The sequence below is a fragment of the Acipenser ruthenus genome, chromosome 52 (assembly GCF_902713425.1).
Source record: "Acipenser ruthenus chromosome 52, fAciRut3.2 maternal haplotype, whole genome shotgun sequence".
Lineage (NCBI taxonomy): Eukaryota > Metazoa > Chordata > Actinopteri > Acipenseriformes > Acipenseridae > Acipenser > Acipenser ruthenus.
In genome coordinates, this window is record NC_081240.1 from 7,701,682 (window position 1) to 7,713,536 (window position 11,855).

Below are 11,855 nucleotides of genomic sequence, written 5' to 3' on the forward strand. Positions count from 1 at the left end.
AACTGCTAATACATAGCCTGTGTAATAAATAATCCATTCCTTACTCAAGCTTGCGTTTTATTATCTTAATATCAATACTGTACAATCCATTTTCAACAAATTGAGAAATACAAACCTGATGCTTTATAATGTTAAACTGGTGACCCTGAAGCCAGTCACTAGGTTACTAAAAGTATCAATTAGACTAAACAATTAAAATCCGAGCAGAAACGTATTTGTTAATAAATAATAACACCGTGTAACAATTTTTTTTTTTTTTTTTTGGTTCCTGGGTAGTAAGTGTTATTTCCTAATTGCTTATGCCTCAAAAGTATAGAAAATGGCTATTATTCCCCACAAACTTTGCTATTGTGACCAGGACAGTGATATTTTGAAATTTACCTATTTTCCAGAACATTGCAGATAGATTCAGTGCTGAGTAAACTTGGAGTAACTTCTAGAACTTTCTAGAACTTTCCAGTAATATAAATAGTAGTATAAATACAGGGGCCTTAAGCCCACCAGTTCAGTTTAGTTCCAGCTGCCTAAGTGGATACATATCTGCATTTTTCTGAGATGGCATCAAGAGGCTGCAAGCATCCGGCAGACGCATTTTGCTATCTCTGCGGCCAATTTATCAAGACAAGAGCGAAAAAGTACTCCGTGGAAGCATCTGCTAAGATGTGTGAGGCCTGCAAGGCATATTTCGGCATGCCTGTCAGGGATCAAGACAAACCCTGGGCACCTCATTTCACCTGCGAGCACTGCAAAAAAACTCTGGAAGGTAAGATGGACAATCGTTGCTCGGAATTTTATGTTATAAAATTTGTTAAAATTTTTAAAATTGTAAAAGTTTTTAATTTTAAATGTTTTACAATTTTCAATGTTATTGAAAAAATATATCATATACGAAAAATGTTGCATCAAGACCTTGCTGGACGCCTTGAAGTATGATGAGTACGGCTGGGAGGTCATAGGAGACTTCAAAATGGTGGCATTCCTGATGGGTCTCCAAGGCGGTTTTACCAAGTTTCCCTGCTATCCTTGCCTTTGGGACAGCAGGGACACCAAGGCGCACTACCACAGGCGGGACTGGCCACAGCGGACCAAGTTCTCTGTGGGGAGGAACAACGTCAAGTGGGAGCCACTGGTGGACCCCCGGAAGGTGCTGATGCCACCACTGCACATCAAATTGGGCCTTATGAAACAATTTGTCAGAGCTCTAGATAAGGAGTCGGCAGCCTTCAAGTACCTTCAAGACTTCTTCCCTAAGCTGTCTGAGGCAAAGGTCAAAGCCGGTGTCTTCGTTGCACCACAGATAAAGAAGATCCTGGAGTGCAATGAATTCTCCAAGAAGCTCACTAGTAAGGAGAAAGCGGCTTGGAACAGCTTTGTCGCAGTGGTTCGGGGCTTCCTGGGCAATCACAAGGCCAAAAACTATGTGGAGCTGGTTGAGACTCTGGTGAAGAACTACGGCACAATGGGCTGTAGGATGTCCCTCAAAGTCCATATCCTTGATGCTCATCTTGATAAATTCAAGGAGAACATGGGAGCATACTCGGAGGAGCAAGGCGAGCGCTTCCACCAGGATATACTGGACTTTGAACGCCGCTACCAAGGACAGTAAAACGAGAAAATGATGGGAGACTACATTTGGGGGCTGATTCGTGAAAGTGATTTACAGTATAATCGTAAATCTCGAAAAACTACTCAGTTCTAAATCTTTTGTAGTCATTTTTGTATTACTTTAGTATAAATACATGTTAATTTGGATTCATATGTTGTTGTTTTCTGACTTTATGTGAACGAAAAGACACAAATTCACCCGTTTTCTCATTGGAAATAGGTAAATTTCAAAATATCACTGTGCTGGTCACAAAGCAAAGTTTGTGGGGAATAATAGCCATTTTCTATACTTTTGAGGCATAAGCAATTAGGAAATAACACTTACTACCCAGGAACCAAAAAAAAATTGTTACACGGTGTAATCTTTAAACAAGAATTTACAATCCATCCCACAGGAGCAGCGGTACCCCGCATATTATCCATTGACTACCGATGCAGAATGACTGTGTGGGACCGATGTTCTTCGTTTACACAACACACATTCATGGTGGCACTGCCATTGCAAAAGCATGTTTTGTGCTAAATGGCTTCTCTGCATTCAAAAACAGCAGCACCTGGGAAATCTAAATCTTTCACCTACTATATTCTAAATCTTTCACATACTATATTCTAAATCTTTCACGTACTATATTCTAAATCTTTCACATACTATATTCTAAATCTTTCACGTACTATATTCTAAGTCTTTCACATACTATATTCAAGTCCTTTTGAAGCCCAACTGATCAGGTGTTATTGGTTTAGTAAAGATGTTTTGCAACATGGCTGCTAATGTTTGGGACAGATTTTTTTTCGACAATAACTGTGGCATTGAAGGTGGTCTTGATTTTCCTTGGGGGTGACTGACTGAAATAATTACATTATGGGGGTGGGGGTGGGGGGGTCACAGGATTGGAGCAATAATTTGTTGTATTATATTTGTTTGTAAAATTCACTAGGAATACTGTCCTCCCTTGCAGTTCTCCCTGATCAGGAAGTGGCTTACTCTGTTGTCTCTCATCATCAATCTTGGAAGCCCTTAAAGAAAACATCTGAGAATCTCCTTTTTTTGCTCTTATTCTCCGATTCATATAGATGGTGATAGAATGATACATGAAGATTCTCAACATTCATTCTTATTACAATAATAATTTTATAATAATTTAGCAGTTTTAGTTTTCTGATGGGACTCTTCATCCTGTAGCGCTGATACCTCTGCACCTGTATAACGTGTCTCTCCAAGATGCTGTAGCACTGATACCTCTGCACCTGTATAACGTGTCTCTCCAAGGTGCTGTAGCGCTGAAACCTCTGCACCTGTATAACGTGTCTCTCCAAGATGCTGTAACGCTGATACCTCTGCACCTGTATAACGTGTCTCTCCGAGGTGCTGTAGCACTGATACCTCTGCACCTGTATAACATGTCTCTCCAAGGTGCTGTAGCGCTGATACCTACTGCACCTGTATAACGTGTCTCTCCAAGGTGCTGTAGCAGTGATACCTCTGCACCTGTATAACGTGTCTCTCCAATGTGCTGTAGCACTGATACCTCTGCACCTGTATAACGTGTCTCTCCAAGGTGCTGTAGCACTGATACCTCTGCACCTGTATAACGTGTCTCTCCAAGGTGCTGTAGCACTGATACCTCTGCACCTGTATAACGTGCCTTTCCAAGGTGCTGTAGCGCTGATACCTCTGCACCTGTATAACATGTCTCTCCAAGGTGCTGTAGCGCTGATACCTCTGCACCTGTATAACGTGTCTCTCCAAGGTGCTGTAGCACTGATACCTCTGCACCTGTATAACGTGTCTCTCCAAGGTGCTGTAGCACTGATACCTCTGCACCTGTATAACGTGTCTCTCCAAGGTGCTGTAGCGCCGACACCTCTGCACCTGTATAACGTGTCTCTCCAAGGTGCTGTAGCACTGATACCTCTGCACCTGTATAACGTGTCTCTCCAAGGTGCTGTAGCACTGATACCTCTGCACCTGTATAACGTGTCTCTCCAAGGTGCTGTAACGCTGATACCTCTGCACCTGTATAACGTGTCTCTCCAAGGTGCTGTAGCGCTGATACCTCTGCACCTGTATAACTTGTCTCTCCAAGGTGCTGTAGCGCTGATACCTCTGCACCTGTATAACGTGTCTCTCCAAGGTGCTGTAGCACTGATACCTCTTTTTGTACAGAATAATGCGTATGTTCTCACTAGTTTGGTTTTTATCAATCAATCAGTAGTTTTGTTTTCATAATTTAATAATATAAAGCCCCCCCCCCCCCTCATTTCACATATCTTGATAATATAACTGGGATAATAACTTATGTTTAGGGCTTCTGATTTTCGATGTTTCTTCAGACTTTTCTGCTGTCCTTTAGAAATTCAATTGATACCTGTTACCTTATACCTGATACATAAATGGGCTTTTAAATCGTAAGTCTTACTTTTCCATTTCAAAGCAGAAGTGACTTATCTTTATTTATGTAAATACAGTCACACAGAATGATTGTAATAAAGTGTGTCCAACAAAAAATACTTTATTTTTTTAAAATGTATTTGCTTACTATTGTAAGTCGCCCTGGATAAGGCTGTCTGCTAAGAAATAAATAATAATAATAATTATATCTTTAATAAAGATGAGTCGCTTATTGACATTTTGCGATCTCGTTCTGCTTTTTAGTGAAAGAATGAAACCTTGGCCAATTTAAAAGCCTATTTACACAGAAAAATAACAATATATTAAATCAATGTTACTATGAACGCGTTTCTCAGTGTGATTGAGATACACGAATGTCTTCACAGGTATCAATTGAATTGTTAAAGGAGAGCGGAGAAGAACTCGGGGTAAAGCACCGACAATCACAAGCCCTGCTTCTGTTACACAGCAGAGTCTGCAGAATTGGGGTTAATGTGCAGCCGAATGATTCACCCAGTCAGGAAACAGACAAATATGAAACTGTATCCTGATTCTTATGAATAAATTAAACAGTAAATCCGTCTGTTTCTGAAGCCAAATCCATGTTAACTAACTTATTCACATGTTATGATGGTAACTGCTAATACGTAGCCTGTGTAATAAATAATCCATTCCTTACTCAAGTTTGCGTTTTATTGTCTTAATATCAATACGGTACAATCCATTTTCAACAAATTGAGAAATACAAATCTGATGCTTTATAATGTTAAACTGGTGACCCTGAAGTCAGTCACTAGGTTACTAAAAATATCAATTAGACTAAACAATTAAAATCTCAGCGGAAACGTATGTGTTAATAATACAAGACTATAATGTGTGAGTTTAGTTATGGGGGCTGATGGAAGCGCTTCTCTTTTCAGGTTAACGACATGCGCAGATACACCCGCTTATAAAATGCGGTCTGATATACAGTCTATGGAGCGCCTCAGAAAAAAAAATACATACTGATTCGTGAAAATAGTTCCTCCATTGAATGTGCTCTGACTCTTTTTTCTATTTTCTTTATGAAACATTACGAGCTGTGGCCGCCAGGTGGCACAAAGGGCGTCTGACAAATACATGAATAGTAATAATAGCAAATCTGAACACAACACTTCATGTGAAATACAGGAGTGTTTTTAGTTTACTGATAGAGTGTGTGAATGCATAGATAATATAATTATTCATCAGTAAATGAAGTCAGAGACGCTCAAACACTCACCCATGATCTGATGCGTCACGGTCTTCAAAAGCATTTACAATAAAGAAAATGGATTTGCAGAATGGCATCGGTAGAAATACAAGGTAAGTGATGACCTGCGCACAGTAACATGGATAATAATAATAATAATAATAATAATAATAATAATAATAATAATAATAATAATAATAATAATAATGTTGCACTATAAAATACTTTAAACAGTTAATAAACAAAAAGGATCCAGGAAGGAATTTGTAAAGAAACACGGTTGGGATTGCATATTTAAAATGTATAACAATAAAATAATCGTGTTGAAAATATCAGACAGCTCTTCTGACAGCTGGAGATGCACCGGCTTCAGATTGGACTTCTACTGCTACCAGAACCACGAAAAAAAAAATACTACAACTGTACAATTACTACTACTGATAATGAGAACAACAACACTGCTGGATATATAGGGATGTTCAATAACTCTGCTCTATAGATTTCACAAGTCCAGCCTTTATATTACATCGGAGTTGCCGGAGGTCAGGGTGGTAAACTTTTATCAAAGCAAGCTCTGTTTTGTAATGGGACCGCCCATCTCTAGTGTGTCCAGTAGGAATGCGTGGGCGGGGTCATGTATTTATTTCCAGTCTTTAGGATCGTTTCCAGGTCGCGTCGGGTGTGGATGCAGCTTCGAGGTGCATGTTTACTAGAGCAGGTGTTTCTTTCAACACTGCACATTTGAGACCTTTATAACGAATGGAAGTGCACAGCAGCTGAGATTCATGGGATTATTTTGTCAGCTCCAATCCCTATCAATGTGAGGTCGTGTAAATAGCAGCTCACAATACTTGCCATGTCAAAGGCATGTCAGTGTAGTTTCTAGCAGATTCCTGTATACAGTAGAATCCTGTTAGCTGAATAGCGTTTGAACTTGATGCTGAAGTTTATGGTAACACTTTATATGAAGGGGTCATTTTTAAATAGTCTATTAACACGTTATAGAGGCTTAAGATGGGTTAAAATGTTTTATAATGCATTATAGAACAAGTCAAACAGGGTAGTAGCAGCATTTATAATGTGTTATAAACACTGAATAGATGATATAAGAAATATGCAATACATGAAAATATAAAACTGTATATTAGCTGTAAACAAATCAGGACAAATCACATTAAACACAAATGATTTACACTTCATTGTATGGGCCATTTATTTTGTAGTTTAAATTAATCTGCTTTAAAAACAGAAACACCTGCCATAGCAGTGTCAATATGGTGTAGGGCCTCCATGGGCAGCCAGCACGGCACTGATTGGACGTGGCAGGTAGCGATTCTGCAAGGTGCTTTTTAAATTGTGCTGGAGGGATACGGGACCATTCCTCAATGATTTCCAGCCTCTAATTCCTTCAGGTTGTGTTGTATTGGGGGTGGAAATCTGCAGTCAAGTCAGAATGGCCCATACATAGAGAGAGTCACATCACTTTAGAGACTGTTCCTTGTGAAAAAGCCTCAGTAGTAATTTGTGCCTATTTGAAAAAGGACGCATCTGCCAGCCAAGCACCTCTTATCAGCCCTCTATCAAAGTCTGTCAGATCTGTGGTCCCATCGTGACTCAAACAGACTTGTGTCAGGGAGATGCATCTTTTACACATCACAGAATACATGTCAGGAATACCATTTCAATCAGGCCTGTGGATGACACAAAAGTGTGTGCTGCATGTAGCAGGTTTTCCAATGTTTTTGTCCCATTTTTTGTCACCATTGAAGAAATCTAGAACTGAAAGTGAAAATTGAAGGGGTTAAAATACCTCCAACACCGAGAAATTATCGCCCCCCTGCTGGGAGAAACAAAGAACTGCAGTTTAGTCTCCTCAATACAAGGGTGTTCGGATATCGGCTTCCCTTTGATCAAAGTGTTTTTTTTTTTCAGCATGCTACAGCACTGAGGAATCTGTTCGGAAACAATTTATTTATTCTACATATATATGTGCGTGCGTGCGTGTGTGTGCGTGCGTGAGTCTCTTAAACAATAATCTAGACAATGACAAGCATTATTTATATAATTTAGCTACATCTGGTAAATCTATAAACCTGGAGCTTCATGCATACCTTTATAAAGGCAATCAATAGGTACAAGATGCCTTTTCCTTGTGTTATTATTATTATTATTATTATTATTATTATTATTATTATTATTATTATTATTATGTTTGTAAATGATCTCTTTGGAATTCTGAAATGGTTGGATAATTACCCTCACAAGCACTTCACTAGATGCAGTTGGTCTACTTGGTATGCAGTTCAGTTGCAATATTTATTTTTGCTTATTTTAACAATAATGTGAATGAAATATCATCACAATAAAGAAGATATTTCCATGGATATCGTAAATGACAATCAAATTGCATTACAAGTGCAATCTGCCCACAGTGGAAAAGTAGAAACATGTTTTAAGCTTGGCCGTTGTCGCCCTCTTCAGGACAAACTCTGCAGCTGCGCAGAGCCTGATTGAAAGCAATTCTTTTCACTTGGTGTGGTTCCATTGGAAATGTAGGGCTCTATTCACACAACCTTCAGGACTGTTCCAAGCACTGTTTTGTTAAAGACTCTTTATGGTTTAAATCAAGTTGTTTAGAGAGGGGGAGCAGTTTATTGTTTATTAATTTTATGGTTTATTATTATTCAAAGCACCCTTTAAGGTCAATAATCTTTATAATCAGGTTTTAAATTAAAACCAAAACATGAATGTAAAGAAGCAACATTTTAATAACCTTTTTTTATGTTTCTGTACTTCAATTAATGCAAACCTTTTTTTCATGTACTTTTTCTTTAAATGTTTTGTAAAGTTTTAATTTTCAATACATGTTTTGTTCTGCGCCTCCTTCTGAAATGAACATAAACTAAGTGGACTGTCAACAGCAGCTGCTCTCTGGAAACGTGAAGTGAACAAAAAAACTTTGGAGAAAGTGTTAAACACACAAAAAATATATTCTACTATAACAATGACCACACAGTGCTGCTTTAACTAAACAATACCAGCAGACCAGCCTATTTCATAGAGGTCTTTGTAACTAAACTATACCAGCAGACCAGCCTATTTCATACAGGTCTTTGTAACTAAACAATACCAGCAGACCAGCCTATTTCATACAGGTCTTTGTAACTAAACTATACCAGCAGACCAGCCTATTTCATACAGGTCTCTGTAACTAAACTATACCAGCAGACCAGACTATGTCAAAGGTTTACCTACCAGTTAATTAGATACCGTTCTGTACATACGAAACGCATCTGTTTAATATAAAGAAGCAATTCAGACAGACTTCAGTTCTGGAGCAGGAACATTACTGAGCTGTATGTCTGGAAGCAAAAGTGATTTAAAAAAAACACACAAACAGTAATTTTAATTATAATTAAAAACATTTATTGAACATTAAATAAATCAAAGTACTGTATTTGTATTCGCTAGTTACGGGAAGGTCAGACTCTAAAGATCAGTTAAAAAAGAAAATTGGCGCTTTTTTTGACGTCCTTGGCTTCCTATCACCTCACATTAGACACAAAATAAGGTGTTTCTAAAAACAGAAAAACATTTTAAATGTAAAAAAAAAAAAAAAAAAAAAAAGCAGTGGCAGATATCGGTGTATTTTTGGATTTATCCATAAATAACAACATCTTACTTAAAAATCAGAAGAAAATATATAAACTGCTAGGAATTTAAAATGGTGTGAAAGTTACACATTTTAATTAATGTAAAAAAAATCTGACCTGTTAAGGCATTTGCAAATGCTACAGAAAGTGATTATAAGCTTAAGAAATGAAAAATACAGTATTTTATGCTGGACACACTTTATTACAATCGTTCTGCGGGACTGTATTTAAAATGGAAAAGACTTACGATTTAAAAGCCCATTTAGTTGTCTCATAGATAAATCCCCGTAAATCAAACCAATGTTACTATGAACACGTTCCTCAGTTGTGATAGAGATACACGAACGGCTTAACATGTATCAATTGAATTCTTAAACGAGAGCAGAAAAGTCGGCGGAAACACCGAAAATCAGAAGCCCTACAAGTTACTATCCCAATTATATTATCAAGATATGTTAAATAAGGGGGGGGGGGGGGGGTATGGAACTTTGTATTATTAAATTATGAAAACAAAACGTGCATATCTCTCTTTCTCAAAGATTTTACACATAAATAAAAACAACTAGCAAGGCTTGTAAAAGCTACTGATAGATCGATAAGATACCAACCTATTGAAAACATACGCATTATTCTGTACAAAAAGAGGTATCAGTGCTACAGCACCTTGGAGAGACACGTTATACAGGTGCAGAGGTATCAGTGCTACAGCACCTTGGAGAGACACGTTATACAGGTGCAGAGGTATCAGTGCTGCAGCACCTTGGAGAGACACGTTATACAGGTGCAGAGGTATCAGCGCTACAGCACCTTGGAGAGACACGTTATACAGGTGCAGAGGTATCAGCGCTACAGCTCCTTGGAGAGACACGTTATACAGGTGCAGAGGTATCAGTGCTACAGCACCTTGGAGAGACACGTTATACAGGTGCAGAGGTATCAGCGCTACAGCACCTCGGAGAGGAATGTTATACAGGTGCAGAGGTGTCGGCGCTACAGCACCTTGGAGAGGCACGTTATACAGGTGCAGAGGTATCAACGCTACAGCATCTTGGAGAGACACGTTATACAGGTGCAGAGGTATCAGTGCAACAGCACCTCGGAGAGACACGTTATACAGGTGCAGAGGTATCAGCGCTACAGCACCTCAGAGAGGCATGTTATACAGGTGCAGAGGTGTCGGCGCTACAGAACCTTGGAGAGACACGTTATACAGGTGCAGAGGTATCAGTGCTACAGCACCTTGGAGAGACACGTTATACAGGTGCAGAGGTATCAGTGCTACAGCACCTCGGAGAGACACGTTATACAGGTGCAGAGGTATCAGTGCTACAGCACCTTGGAGAGACACGTTATACAGGTGCAGAGGTATCAGCGCTACAGCACCTCGGAGAGACACGTTATACAGGTGCAGAGGTATCAGCGCTACAGCACCTTGGAGAGACACGTTATACAGGTGCAGAGGTATCAGCGCTACAGCACCTTGGAGAGACACGTTATACAGGTGCAGTTGCTTTCAATGGGCAGCAGGTGGCACATTTGGGAACGTGCTCTCTTTATCTGATCCATATAGTGTGAAGGATCACAGTTAATGTTATATTTTAAGCGTGAACCCCACAGTTCCTGGATTCGATCATCATTATGTGCATTCATAGCACTCTTTAGATTAGCTAAAGCGACACGGGTTTGTGAATACCTGCTATCTGTAGAACACACGTGTAACTTGTTGTGTAAATGGGCTGCTGATCACATTGACAGTGAAAATATGCGGCAAGTCTGTTGTCCAGAATGGTCCAGAAGTCACCCCTCTTTGAGACCTTGTGCCTTGTGAAATAAGACTTCTATATGACACTAAAGAAGTCACCGCATTTGAACAGAAGACAGTAAACAGTATATCTAAGTAAATGTGTATGAGGAGGGTACAGACCCACACATGAACAATCCCACTACACTGTATGAGCTGGGTACAGACCCACACATGAACAATCCCACTACACTGTATGAGCTGGGTACATAACCACACATAAACAATCCCACTACACTGTATTTACAGAAACATTGCAGTGTCTGTTCAGTGAATTGTTTGTGTAACACCTGCAAGGTAGCCCTGACTACGCCAGCGAGGGAATTGCACCCTCAGAATTAAAGTTCTTTTTTTCGGAGGGCAAATCAGGGAAGAGAGTAACAAGGACACAGTTATTGTCAATTAAAAATGTTTTATTGTACAGAATTAAGAATTAGCAGCAGATCATTACCATAGCACGTAAGTGCTTTGTACAAAAAAAAAAACTATTAAACAGGGGTTTCGTTTAAAATCACAGTAGAAATCCGAAAATAAAAACAACCGGTTTAAAAACAAACACAAAACACAAAACGCCAGTGCGTGCAGAGGAGGGGACATCGATAAACACTATTCATCATCATCATCATCATCATCATCATCATCATTGTCATCGTCATCATCATCATCATCATCATCATTGTCATCATCATCATCAACATTGTCATCATCATCATCATTGTCATCGTCATCATCATTGTCATCGTCACAGCAGCAGCAACTTACTAGGTTTACCATTTATTTTCATTCCGTCTCAGGTCCCCTTTCCTACACGCACAAACAAAGACAGACAGACAGACAGGCAGGCAGACAGACAGACAGATAGACAAGACAAACGGTGGATGGCCATCATGGAAAACTAAAATCAAGGGGTATTTATAATCAGGTGCGAATTTTCAATTGCTGGGTCATTAATTAATTAGCTTACAAAATCAATGGAAGTGCCGGATCAAGGAAATCGTGCACAAATCAAAATATACAAATAATAAATAAGTGCAAAATAGAAATGTGAAATAACGGGTCATTTGGACCCTGTTACATTTGTAACTCTGCTCTGCTGTGTTCACCTAAATAAACAGAACGCTGCTTTCAAGTCTTGTAGTGGTGACTCTACCTACAGCTAGCCGGGACATTCAG